The 13,291-nt window shown below is 37.2% G+C and overlaps 1 long non-coding RNA gene across 1 annotated transcript in view; it reads right to left on the bottom strand.

Annotated features, from left to right (window-relative positions):
• LOC142603920 (uncharacterized) overlaps positions 1 to 10,044 on the bottom strand; it is a 35,054-nt gene extending 25,010 nt beyond the window's left edge. The window contains exon 1 of the long non-coding RNA XR_012837798.1: positions 9,968 to 10,044. This is a non-coding gene — a long non-coding RNA (uncharacterized LOC142603920). The remainder of the gene's footprint in view (positions 1 to 9,967) is intronic.
• Between the last annotated feature and the right edge of the window lie 3,247 nt (positions 10,045 to 13,291).

Below are 13,291 nucleotides of genomic sequence, written 5' to 3'. Positions count from 1 at the left end.
ACCAGTGCTGGGGTGAGAGACGTCTATCCCACTTGAAATTATAATGCAAAGGAGGATCAACCTTGTGGATGTTCACAAGGGCCAAGTCAGATAAAACATTTAATACCAAGAACTAGCCAGCCATCTTTTCTGCAACAAGAAATAACCCACTATGAAGAATAAACCCCCTCAATGAATCATTCATTTTCATATAAACTGCTGTGTTTAGGTGGCCAGAGGGCTATTTTACACTCCCAAATGTAATACAAGCTGTCTCAGAGTTTGAGATTGTTGCCTGTATCAAAGATTTGGAAGACTGAGGAACTGGGCTCTTTGAATAACACAGTATTTCTCTTCATCTCATGTCTAGCTGTTTTATGTTGGCCATGACAGCGTGACTACATTTACCAGCTTTCAGAATATTGTAAGATTTATGGACAAACAGTATTGTCTCCATTCCAAAATTGGAAAAAACAAGAATAGCAAAGCAACTCGGGCAAGGTCAAGTAGCAACTATTTCTTGCTAATCTAAAGACACTAGCTTGTTAAAATGGCACAGCTAAGTTTATTCAACGTGTGCTTAAGTATACAATGCCAACATCAATCCAAGTCCAACTGCTGTGGATAAAGTGTTCCTGTATTAAACATTATAAACCTTTTCCAGTGCAACACATACAGCCTGGCAAGATACAGAAGGCATCAGTATACGTATGAACTGGAAATTCTCACCTATTTTATAGCAGCAGCCAGGCTCTTCCTCTGAATTTGATTTTGTCTATATCATTTGCTCAGGAGGAATGGGTCTTACAAAACACAAAACTCCCTCTTTTCATTAAATTTTTTAAAGTCAACGACTTTCCACATCTCTGTTGTTTAGTCTTTTATGCTTCTATATAATAATAGCATTTGGAGAAGTTTAGAACGGGTGAGGACATATTCTATTTTGACTAAAATTGTGAAAAGATACTGTATTATTTATAATACACCTTTCACGGTGGTATCTGAATGCTAAGAACTTTAGCAGACAGGCTTTAAAGGCAAATAAACAGAAAGGATAATTTACATTCCTTTCTTAGGCATGCCATTTGGATGTACTACTCTCTTTCCCCTCTACTACAGATGTTAAGAAAGCAACTGCAGAGTAAACTCAAGTCCAGTTAACTGCAATACTCCAGAATAATAAGCTTTCTGCAAGGTTTATTCTGTTCAAATGCAATTGTCACTGATCATGGTGCTTTATGTGCAATGAACTCCAAATCATTTTCTCCACAATAGGAAGCAAGGAGAGACTAATATAATACCTTTCTGATCTCAGTATTTTAAAAAAATTGTCTTCCTTGTAGATAGGAAATAAAAATTTGATTTTTAGTTCACATTAAAGTTCTTGAGGTGATGGCTTTGAGAGAGAAGTGCTAAGTTTTAATAAGTAATGCAGCCAACTAAAACAAAAAGCTATATATAAATCTTGGTTGGTGTTTAAAAAAACCCAAAATCCTGTCTGCTCTGAAAAGGATCAGTTTCTTTTCTGAGCTAGAATAGTGTTTTGGAAGCCAAACTACTTTCTGATTGACATAACACACCAAATGTAGTCAAATAAATATAGAAATGGGCTATTTAATCTGGAATCTTGGCTGACAATGGCTAGCATCAGAAAATTAGCAGGAGAAAATAGAAACCTCACATTTCAGAGATCAAATCTCGGCAATATGTCAGTAAAATTTGGACCTAGCCGTAAAGAATAGCAAAAACCCCACAAATACAGAAACAGATCCCTGGTTATTCTGAGTCCTAATAGATCATCACTATGTCAGAAAAAAGAAAAATCTACCTTCAGAAGTGCATTCACAGCTGTACAAGTGTAAGGCAGCTGCTATGTAGAATAAGAATATACTTTATTTATGCCTGATAAACAGGAATGAATACTGAGAACAACTTCTATTATGTCATTCCATAGGTCTGACTCAAACATGATTATTGTCCCCAAAGTAATTTACTGCTGTAATAACATTGCATTAGTTTCAACAATCATACTTAAAGAAAACCCCTCTCCCTCTACATAGCTGTGTTACACTAAATTTTAAGACGGTTAATATCTTAGCGTGACTGCTTTTGGTTTTTTTATTTGAAAGTGTCAACCAGTGCGGCTGTCTTTGGAAATTACACAAGGGATAACATCTGTTAGTACTGCTGTTCCAGCAAGAGTCATGGCCAATCCAGCTCAGATGTATAAAAAAGTAACTCAGAACCAAGTTTATGCTTTGCATTAAAGCTTACTGGAATCCTTAAGCCAATTCTCAATATTGTGAAAATGAAAGTTATAGCTAGGAAATTTTTCTGTTGGAAATGTATCAATCATCTATGCAACAACAACTAACACATACTTATGTATCACAAAGGTCCAAAACTTAACGAAGCACCCACTTAAAAGTCTGTATGATGAAGCCAAAACACCCAGTCCACAAACAACAACAAGACTTATAAGGTGTCTGGCATCTCAAGTCAGACATCTAATATGCTGAGATCATGCTGAACAGTGCTGCCTAATTGATTCCCTGTGTTTCCCTCCACCTCCCCAAATCCATGCTGTCCTAAGCCTAGTCTACTTTTTAAAAGTTTCACTAGCATAGTTATTAGGTGTACCTTCTACAATAGGAATATAACTATGTTTGTATCACTGTAGTTTTATGGTAGTTCACCTCCAATAGGAGGAAACAGAAACTTCAAAAATTAAATGAAACACAAGAACCAGCTAGAAAGGGCTATGAAAACAAAAGACAAGCAATCTGGGTATGAATACAGAATGGCAGCAAGTGGAAGGACACTAATAAAAGGGTGATGAGATCAAACAATGGCCCCAAGAATCATTTTTGAAGCTGCATTTTGCATTAATATAAGTACAAAAAGACTCCCACCTCTCAGAGTCTGCAAAATGGATGCTCTAATACCTAAGACAAAATAAGGAAAGCCTAGAGAAGAACAGATCTGTGCAGCTAAATTAGGAAAGCTGTATCATAACAGGAAAAACTGACAGTATTTTAATGTCACTTAGACAACAGTTTTGGCTTTCAATCCAAAGTAATCAAGTAATCACTCCCCTCTCACAAAGAAAAGAGACATCACAACCAGTGAGACTGGGTATATAAAAAGACGGATGACAAATTTCTGTAGGCCAGACACTATTGATCTGGATAGCTAGTAGCCAGCTGTGAGGAAAAAAAAGGCGGGGGGGAGGGTGTAATTCTTAGATGTCACCTAGATATGAAGTCCTGGGGAAAGGCTTTCACTAAAGAAAAATACCCTGAGTGTGAAAGTGAACGACAAGCAGAATGGCAGGACAGATTCTCTACAGCAGTCAGAGAGGTGGTAGATGAAAGACCTCAGGTTTTACATGTTTCTGCAGCCCATTCATGACAAACAAACAAAGTAATGGGGTAAGATTTCAATACTGAATATGACACAGATCTCTGGTTTACAGGCAAATATATGACTTGTCATCAGAGGGGGAAGCTGTATTTGTATTGGAAAGTGAGACTAGTTGGCAAAAAAAATCCTCCGACGGAAGAGTGATTAGAGATGTAGAAATTCAAACAGCATAGTCATATAAGCCAAGAGAATGAATGCGACATTTCAGGAACACTATGCTGACAGTACTAAAAGCCAACGCTAGAAGAAGTAGAAGAGTGAAATACTGTTTTTGAATTTTGACTTGGAAAATATCATGGGGAACTTTCTGGGAGTTGTTTCAGCAACACTAAGGGAAGACAACAGATTGCAACAAGCAGTCACAACCAGTGGCGGTGGACATATAGAAAGACAGAAGAGAAATAACTACAGGCCAGATGATACAGCTCTGTATAGCCAGCCATGACGCTCAGAAATAGTTCATAGGAGGATATTCCATATTCAATTTCCTATCCAAAGATAGCAACTTCCTGGACTTGAAATACAAGCCACTGTTTATAATTCAGTAAAAAGACATTCGCTGTCTTAAAAAATATGCATCAACTCTGCATATTCTCTAGAAGGCAAACTTTTGATAACGTCATATTGGCAGACCTCAAAAGAATTAAAGTTGTTTTGAAGGCAACACAAGAAAGGAAAACATGAAGAACTAGTTCTTGCTAAAGTAGTGAGGAAAGAAAGCAGAAAATATTCTGCAATAGCCAGAAGCAGAGGACAGTGGCCAATAGCAGAATCTCAGAACACAGACAGGTATCAAACAGAAGAGGTGCAGGTAACATCCAAGAAGATTCAAGAGGGAGTAAACAAACAAAAATATTCATGTGTCAAAACCAGGGATGAACACTGGTTCCAATGACAGAAGAGATTCCATAGTAGCTTTTTGGGGTATATAACAGTATGTAAACAGACAGCAGAGATCAGACATGAAGTCATCAGGAATTTGATCTATAAACTGCAAATAATCCTGCCATTCTGTTCACCAACTTCTTTGACCAAAAAAAAAAAAAGAAAAGGCAAAAACCCCAAAAATGTCTGCCTCAAAATGAACTCACAAGTTGGCTGAAAATCCAGAAGGAAATATGGGCATGAGATATCTTGAATAAAAATCTCACAAAGCAGATGGTCATTTTACACTATACAGTTTATTGTCAAAAGACTAATATGATTGGATCAGACCCTTTCAAAACAAGGGGTTTTTTTCCTGAGAAGTTTTCAGTTTGACAAAACAAAATAATAATCACACTGTCCAACATTTTCTCATCTGAGAAACCAAATTTTCCATCAAAAGAAGCTTGGTATTTTTTTTTTTACTCAGCAGTAATAGAAACTTAAGACATTTTTTTCTTTAGTAAAAATATTAGACCTGCTCCAATCCAAGTGCAATTATTAACCTAATTCTTCAGTTTTTTCTTCATTCAACATCTCATGTTAACATTACTGTTTAAAAAAAGATACTTAAACCAAAAGAAGTAACAAGAGACACCTACAAAACCAGATGGTAACAGGAACAAATATGCATGAAATACAAGAAATTTGTTTATCCTTATACAATTCAGAACAAGAAAGGAATGTGAAAACTGGAAATGTGTAAGTCACCAACAAAAACCAGACGTACCCCAAAGGAGTTGGGCTAGGCCTTTAATACATTTAAAAAAAAAAAAGTTGTATTTCATATCATTATCCTAAATTGAAATTTATGAGACTAAAACATTACATAGCATGAGCTGTTTAGCAAGCTAATAATCTTAAACTTGAGGCAAAAAACCCACTCCATTGTTAAGTTTTACCAAAAGGCCGTAATGGTTTTGTTCTAAGGAAGCCCAGATACTCTTTAAGGAGGTGAAATAAACCCCTTGTTAGGAGGGGATACCAAAATAAACTACTTAGTCCTAAAAAGAAACCCTTGAGTTGAGCAAAACAACAACAAAAATCTCCGAATAGGTATAAGGCTTAACATTATCATGTTTTAAAACTGTTTTGCTCTTCAAATTCAGAATACAGTACAAATGTATTTCACAGACTCACATTAAGCCTTCATGGCCTTCTATATATTGTTTAATGCTTCATATTACATGCCACAAAGTGCTATGCACTGTATTTATACAGAGGGATTAACTGTAATTTGTCTAGGACAGCACCTAATTCATAGAATCACTGAATGGTTTGGGTTGGAAGGGACCTTAAAGATCATCTAGTTCCAACCCCCCTGCTGCGGGCAGGCGCACTCTCCACTAGACCAGGTTGCCCAAAGCCCCATCCAACCTGGTCTTAAACACTTCCAATTATTCAAGACAGATGGAGAAGAGCAGGGAAGGTGCGACATACATATCTCACAGCATATCTCAATACAATAGAATGAATGAATGAACAGAAGCAAGTAGTTCTTGCTCTTTTGTTAGTCATGAAGAAGCTATTGGGAAGAATCATTACTTGTATAGTATTGCTCTACACTACTGCTGGTTCTATGAAATCAACACAGATTTAGTAGCAAGCATCACAGGCATACTGAGAAGTATATCCATATTGTTTTAATTTATTTTACACTTTCTTTGTGGTAACAAGTGAACACCCACTAGACTGGAACGGAAAATTAAGTGGCACATGAAAGGAAACTCCAAGATGTTACCAGCCCATTGCAACTAACCTCATCATAAACACCTTAGAGAAACCACCACTACAACTACAATCTTGAATCCACTCATGCAAGCAAAGGTTTTTTAAGAAGCCTTCAGAATCTCATCTTTATCTTACATGTTTCTAGAGCACCTACTAAAGAATTGACCACTAAAGCACTAAACCACAGGGATAAGTGAGTGAAGAAGATTCTGTTCTTTCCATCTACCAAAGAGTTGCACACTTGCCTTCCTCCTGTGCTGCTGATAATACTGAGGAAAAAGTTTGGGTTTATTTAGGATCTGTGTCAGAAAGAAAACAAATCTCAGGCCACAATTAGTCGTCCACCTGCAAGTTTCTTCATAGTCCTGACAACACTAGGAAGACACTGCTTTCATGCAACAGCCATAGACTTTCTAGATAAATAGATAAAAGCTGTCTGTTTGAGCTGCTTGTAAGCCCACTGCCAACAGTAGTTGCCACTGGCTTACTATCAATCCTTAAGTGCACACTGCCTTTTAAACAGTTTGCCACTAGATTGGTAACAAGCACACCCACCTGGGAGGAAGGTGAGAGCACCTTCTACAGCTGCCTTTCGATTTACCCACTAACATGACTGACAGAGTTCCTGTCCTTCCCCATGCTACCATCAGACTTAGTCTAAGGGGCTGTATTTGAATCTTCATTAGTTACTAAAACTCCACAGCTTACTGCACAGTGTCTGTGAAAAGAAGCGATCTCCATACTGAATCACAATCCCTCTGTACAATACTATTTCCATTTCTCAAAGTTTCCACTTGCTTGTTTCATGACTTCAAAGCCAATGAATACATAATTAAATGGCTACAGTTACAGATGAAACAATTAATTGTTTGTGAGGACAATTGGGTGTTTTAGGAAGATAGGAAGGGCTGGTATTAGTCAGAGCTGGCATCATCTGGGAGTGTTTGGCAACCCATCTGCTATTTCTTGCTTCTTCCTCACAAAGTAAAACATTGAGGGGGTTTTGCTAAGATAGTTGGAACAATGTCCTGGAATGCATTACTCTTCCCTGCTTAATGGCTCTTTTTACTAGATCAGTTTACAAGTGGATATATATTATTTCTAAACTCTCAGCCCTAAAATTACAGCAGAAGACCTTGAAAGTCAAGCTCTTATCTTTTTTTACCCATTTCTTAAAAGTCACAAAAAGAAATCTGCAACTGGAACTTCTCTAACAATAATAAAAATGGGAGCACATGCCCACAATCTCCAGCAAGAAATTACTAAGATAAACATCTTTGTGAATAAACCTATGACCCAGCCCAAGCGGCCAGACTTTTTAACATGCACACCTTTGTGCATATCAAGTCTTTGCATGTCGAATATGAATGTTGTCATTGACTAGGCTGTACATGCATGCAACTACTCTGTCAACATACATGATTTTACAGCTTACTGGCTTTGAAATCCACCTCAGTTTAATATATAAAAATGCAAGCCTGTTACACTCCTAACTATTACCTGTTAAGTAAAACTGCAGCAGGTTTCATGACTGATTCTAGAGCACTTTGATCATCCACAAGGCACCAAATATTAATTCTTAAAGAGCACTACTTGCTCTCTCTGAAATAAACTTGTGATTAAAGGGTTACCCACAATTATTTTAAACTCTGTGCACCTTCAGTTCAGTTCCTTTCTTACACAGATGCCACTAATTGTTACTGACAGGAGACATGGCTAAACACAGAGCTGGTCAAAATATTTTGGACTGATATGGAACTACACTGTTCCCAAACACCTCTGTAATACCAGAAGATGCAATTCCTGGTCATTTTTAAAGCAACCATAAGGAAATAACATAGATTCCTACAGATAACAATGACTGAGTATCTGGTGGGATTGACCTCCAAAGTTAATTAAAACACCATTATGTCCTTTCCATAGAAGTCTTCTTAGGAATGGGTGCAGAAAGTTATAAAGTAAATTTTAGAGGTATGCACCAGTTCAAGCAGTTAATATTAAGTTTTCTTATAAAACACTAGCAATAGAGGTTATGTAATCCCTTTCAAACAGCCAGCTATCAAGTTAGCCCAATTTTCTTCCATGAGACAAGGAAGGAAATGACTGTGGATTCTTATTTTGGATAAAGCCATGCTGAACTCATCTCAAAATTCCCTTGGTATCAGTAGATTCCAACATAATTTTTGGCCTATTCAGCACCATTCCTGTGTACAACCGTATATTTACCTATGTTACCCCTTCATAGAACTGGGACCGAGGGCTCCACTGGCTCTAGTCCACTGCTGGCCAACTCAAGATATTTCAGATGCTTAAGCATCCTCTTGAGGAAATTTTAGTTTGCAAACAGCTTTTCCGTAGTAATATTTTCACTAAAGAAAAAAACCAGATGCCCGTTGCAAAGGCTTCAAATAACACAACGCCAGTATTGAGGTTTTGTTTCACTTAGCCGGAATTTAGATTTTTCAGCATGGTGACTTTGGTAAGATGCCTTAACAGTCAACAAATCTCGAGAGCCAGCCTCAAGCAATGGGTTATTACTCTACTTATTTAGAGGATGCAATGCATCCAGAATGGATCCAATGGATCCAGAATCATACTCTCAGTCTTCTGTGCAATTCCAAGTCTAGATGTAACAGACTATCAGTCTTCAAGCCTGAAGTCAGGTAAAGTTAGCCTGAAGAGAACTAAGTCACAGTATTACTCATATACATAAATATGTCTCAAAGGAATTTTCAAATTCATTTCCTATGTGGCTGTTAGCTTGATTAGTAGAAACATTTTATTGAAACTTTGTTGCTGAGCCTACATTTGACAATTTTTTCTGCTGCAAGAGATAAAAGTCTTATAGCTGCTAATATAAATGCTGAAACAGAAACTTGCTTTTAAGTGTGTCAGCTGGCTTTCCAGATCAAATTCCAAGCAGCCAACACTTTCACAAGAACAGCCTCTTCTGTCAATAAGGCTATTTCCATAAAATTGCTTTCAGTAAGGAAGAAAAAGACAAACAAACCCCCCGCTGAATTAGACTGACCTAGTTAATATATTTTGAATGGTTTGGTCTTTGCTCTGTGTAGCCAGAAATAATTCTTTCATTCAGGGTCAGCCCTGCATAGTTCATCTAACAAATTGCAACATCCTCATGCTCAAATCCTACCATCTTTTTGGAAAGACATGGATACTTAAAGATGACTATTCATAAACCGAGATATGTACTATTATAAACTGCCAGAAAGTACTTAAACAGACCTTATTAAGAGACAAATTACTATCTTATTAATTTATCTATTTGCTAATCCAATCTAGAAATTCTGTTTTAAATAATTGTCCCAATCACCAGTCAGACAAATCAGGCAGCCTGTGATCATTCCAATAAAAAATCCACATATTGAAGGTCTGATTGAAGCCATAAAAGATTAAAAGACAGATTGAAGATAATAGTTACTGTGAGACACTGAAGGAGTTATTGTTATTTGAAAAGCGGGACCAGCTTCTCCACAGTATTAAACAATTACATTTTTAGTTTTCAGACCTCACCTCCTGCCTGAAGTTTTAATAGGTTTGGCAACCTATTAGCCTGCTTCAAAACATACTGTCACTGACAGACTGCTAATCCTACTGCTACAGTTAACCTGTGCTAAGAATAAAACATTAGCAATACCTAAAGCCCTCAGAGTAATAATTGCTGATACCAAAAAGAAAATTTCATAGCCTTGCCCACAGTTGCAGATTCCAAAGGGTTTTTTTTTTTATTTTTTTATATATATACACATACATACACACACACATATACAGTGCCCTTGGGTTTTTATATATAGTCTTTACATTCCTGGACATCCATATTAAAAAAAAAATGTGATCAAATCATAGAAGATAAAACAGATTTAAGGGAATAATAGGTAGATGATTTTACCTTACATCTGCAAAACAAATCTACTGCTAGGAGAGAAATCTGAAGTACATAAGGGAAACAGGTCATTAAGACAAAATTATTCATCATGATACCAAGCATTTTAGCAAGGACTAAATTGTTCTTTGACAGCCCTACATGGTGCATCAGGAATAGGCTTTGTATTTTCACTGTATCTCAAATATGCAGTTAGGAACCATGAGTACTGCAACTGAACATCAGTCTTACATCAAGCACAGTTGATGATTTCACCCACAGCACATATACCGTACACTCCAGTTTGAAAGCTACCCAAGAATTATCACTAATGAGCAAAGCAAGAGAGATTTATGTAGAGTTGTCAGCTGTCACTGTTGCAAAACATTCATGGCATATTGGCTGAGACTAGTCACCAGACAGGCCAAGTACTGTTAGTTGCAAAGAATACTTAGTTGTCATAATGGGTGACTGAACTGTCCTTTAATTTTAGTTACTAATGTAAAATAAAAAACATTTACTGAATTACTAGGTGTTTGAATAATATTTGACCAAATAACAGAAGGCAGTGCTAACCCTTCTACATGTCACATATGTTGTAGGCACATCTTTGTTGGCTGAGATACAGTAAGAACTAAATTACTGTCCCCAGCTCCTCATTAGACGCCCACTCCATTTCACTATCCTCTCAAGTCTGCTGGACAAACTGCTTGTCAGATGTCTCTCTAACTCATTATGGACAAATCAAACTCTTCAGCCAACAGAGAAGCAAGCGGATTAGGATATTCGTACACAGCCGGAAACTCCAGACTCACAGCAGCAGAAGAAAATCAAATGTCTGAAGCTGCCATTGCCCCTGAGCATAAGCCTCAGAGGCTAACAGAGAGTCATACATCTGCCCCTGAATTGCCAGTTTTCAGCTTAACACAATAAACTATTCACATGTGGCAGTGATTGTTAGTGATTAAGCATTTCAGAGCCACCCATCTTTCAGTTGTCCCATTTTAACCCACTTTTGACAGTCTGTCAGATCCTTAATCATATAATGATGGTACTACTATCATATCAATCAACCTTCTTAAGTAGTATCTTTAAAACACAAGTATTGGCTACGTCTTTGTAACTACACTTACACTTAATAATATGTTCAGTATCGGCACAAAAGTTTCACTGGCTTAAAACAAGGACTTAAAACATCCTAATTATGATGGCTTTCTCAGGCAGTGGTAAAAACTTAAAGCTGTACTAAGGTAAATACTTAGTCTTCCAAATTTACCATCATCATACTGTCTCCTAATGAAAGTACTTTGTACCACTTCTTCTGGTTTGATCATAGGCAGCCATCTTTCTGTGAACAACTTGTCAGGTCAGATGAACACAAAGGGCTGTAGCAGAAGATAACGAAGGTGAAAGGACAACATACAAATTCTCAATGGGTTCAATAAATCCTGCAGATGTTGGAATCTCCATTACTTCTTCCAAAATCCTGCCAGTACTGCATTTCTTTGCTTCGCTTCCTTTTCTGCCTGCCACTGAGTGCAAGAGTACAGCTGCTCAGAAAAGACAGGGCTTGCTTTTCTTTAAAACTATACCAGATGGGATGCTCATTTACCGACTCTGTCCAAAACAATAAGGCTTAGTGCAAGACAGTTTTCCAGATATGTACATGGCCAAGTCTTCTCTTCCCTCCTCTGTTCTTCTGTTGTAATTTTACATAAACCGTTGATTGTTAAACCATTTTGGAATAGATTTCTGCAAGGTCAACTAATTGCAGATTAGTTTCTGCTTTTAGTTTCTTTATAAACTAGTGAAGTATCACTATAGAGAAATACATAGTATTTTAAGATTTTTTTTATTATTATTATAAATAAATGTTTAGCAAAACTATAATGGCTAAACATTTATTTAAAGAGTGCCTGCTAGGGTCAGAAGACATAAAAATACTGCTCAAAATGTCTCCCTTCAAGTATTTGCAACATCTTTGGCCTGTATATCCAACAAGACCTCCAATTTATTTATTTAAGGGTTGAATAGAGGGAATCAGATTAATCTTCTCTAAATGATCTTCTCATAAACAAACATTAGCACTGTCAGTTGCATTTTATTGCTCGCTGTGGATATCAGAACCAAAAATACTTCCATAAGCAGACTCAAAGTATTTATTATGATTCTAATTTATTATGATTCTATCATTAGTTATTACTCCTAGGATTTACAGCCTCCTATGGGAGAGCTAACCATAAACACATGAGCAGTCCTGACTGATGCTTGTAGAGGGCAGTACTATGTATAAATACATTGATAGAGAAAAGGGGTTAATTAGACTTTGTTAAAAAAAGTTACTGCAGTCAACACCTACAACAGCACATTTTAATTATGGTGGATTAGACAGTTAAACAGACCTTTTCTTGAATCTGCATTAATTCACCATTTCTTTACAGGTTGCCAGTCATACAGATTGGAAAATACCTTTCCCTACTCCCAAGTCAAGACACCTATATTTAGAAAGTCACTCAGTTATAAATGCATTTTAAAAAATAATAATAATGACGATCTTTGATGCAGCTGCTTTTGAATCCTGAAGCCAGTCACAGATTTGAAATCTGCAGAATGATATTTCTAAGCTTTTCACAGCACACTAGTACCTGTCAGCCTACGACAAAATAGATAGAAAACCAGATGCCCACTAGAAGTGCTTGCCAAGCTCAACTGTGAGTTTACTGCATAGTACTGTTAATATCAGGGAGAGCTTTCAGGTACCTGGGCCAGAATGGGGAAGCGACCCAAAGTTGCTTCACTTATGGGCTGACGCAGACAGAAGTAGAATGTATCAGGACAGGATGTGCTACAGAAGCATATGAGGCAAAAGTCAACAGGGATTCAAAAGCAGAGAGATGTTCCCCATTGTGTCTCTTCCTCCCTCGCTATAAATCTATGTCAGTAGATATGCAGAAGCATAAATTCTTCAAATGATTCTCTGGATTCGTCTCCTCAAAGGGAGTCTTGTAGGTTGATTTAGCTGCTGCATAGTGCATCATTACCACTGTTAACACTTGCAACCTCCAAAAGCCTTCCAGCAGCCTGTGCTCTGGAGCACACTGCCTCTGCTATCTAGTGCCCCTGTGCACCACTCACATAGCTAGCTATACTCCGGCTATAGTTATTGTAACTGAACCTGCAAGATCTAATGGTTAATAATGTGTATTTCAGTAATTCTCAAGCTCTCATTTTTAGCATAAAAACTACTTTAGGTAGGATTTCAATACAACCTCTATTAACTACAGTTCCCCACTCATAGAGCAAGAGTAATTTTCCCTCTTAGTTCGTCCCTTTCCATTCTCCTTCCCTCTC

This window comes from Balearica regulorum, chromosome 1 (assembly GCF_011004875.1).
Source record: "Balearica regulorum gibbericeps isolate bBalReg1 chromosome 1, bBalReg1.pri, whole genome shotgun sequence".
In the NCBI taxonomy this organism is placed as follows: Eukaryota; Metazoa; Chordata; class Aves; order Gruiformes; family Gruidae; genus Balearica; species Balearica regulorum.
Note: the sequence above shows the minus strand (reverse complement) of the source record. Positions and strands in the feature narration are given on the sequence as shown.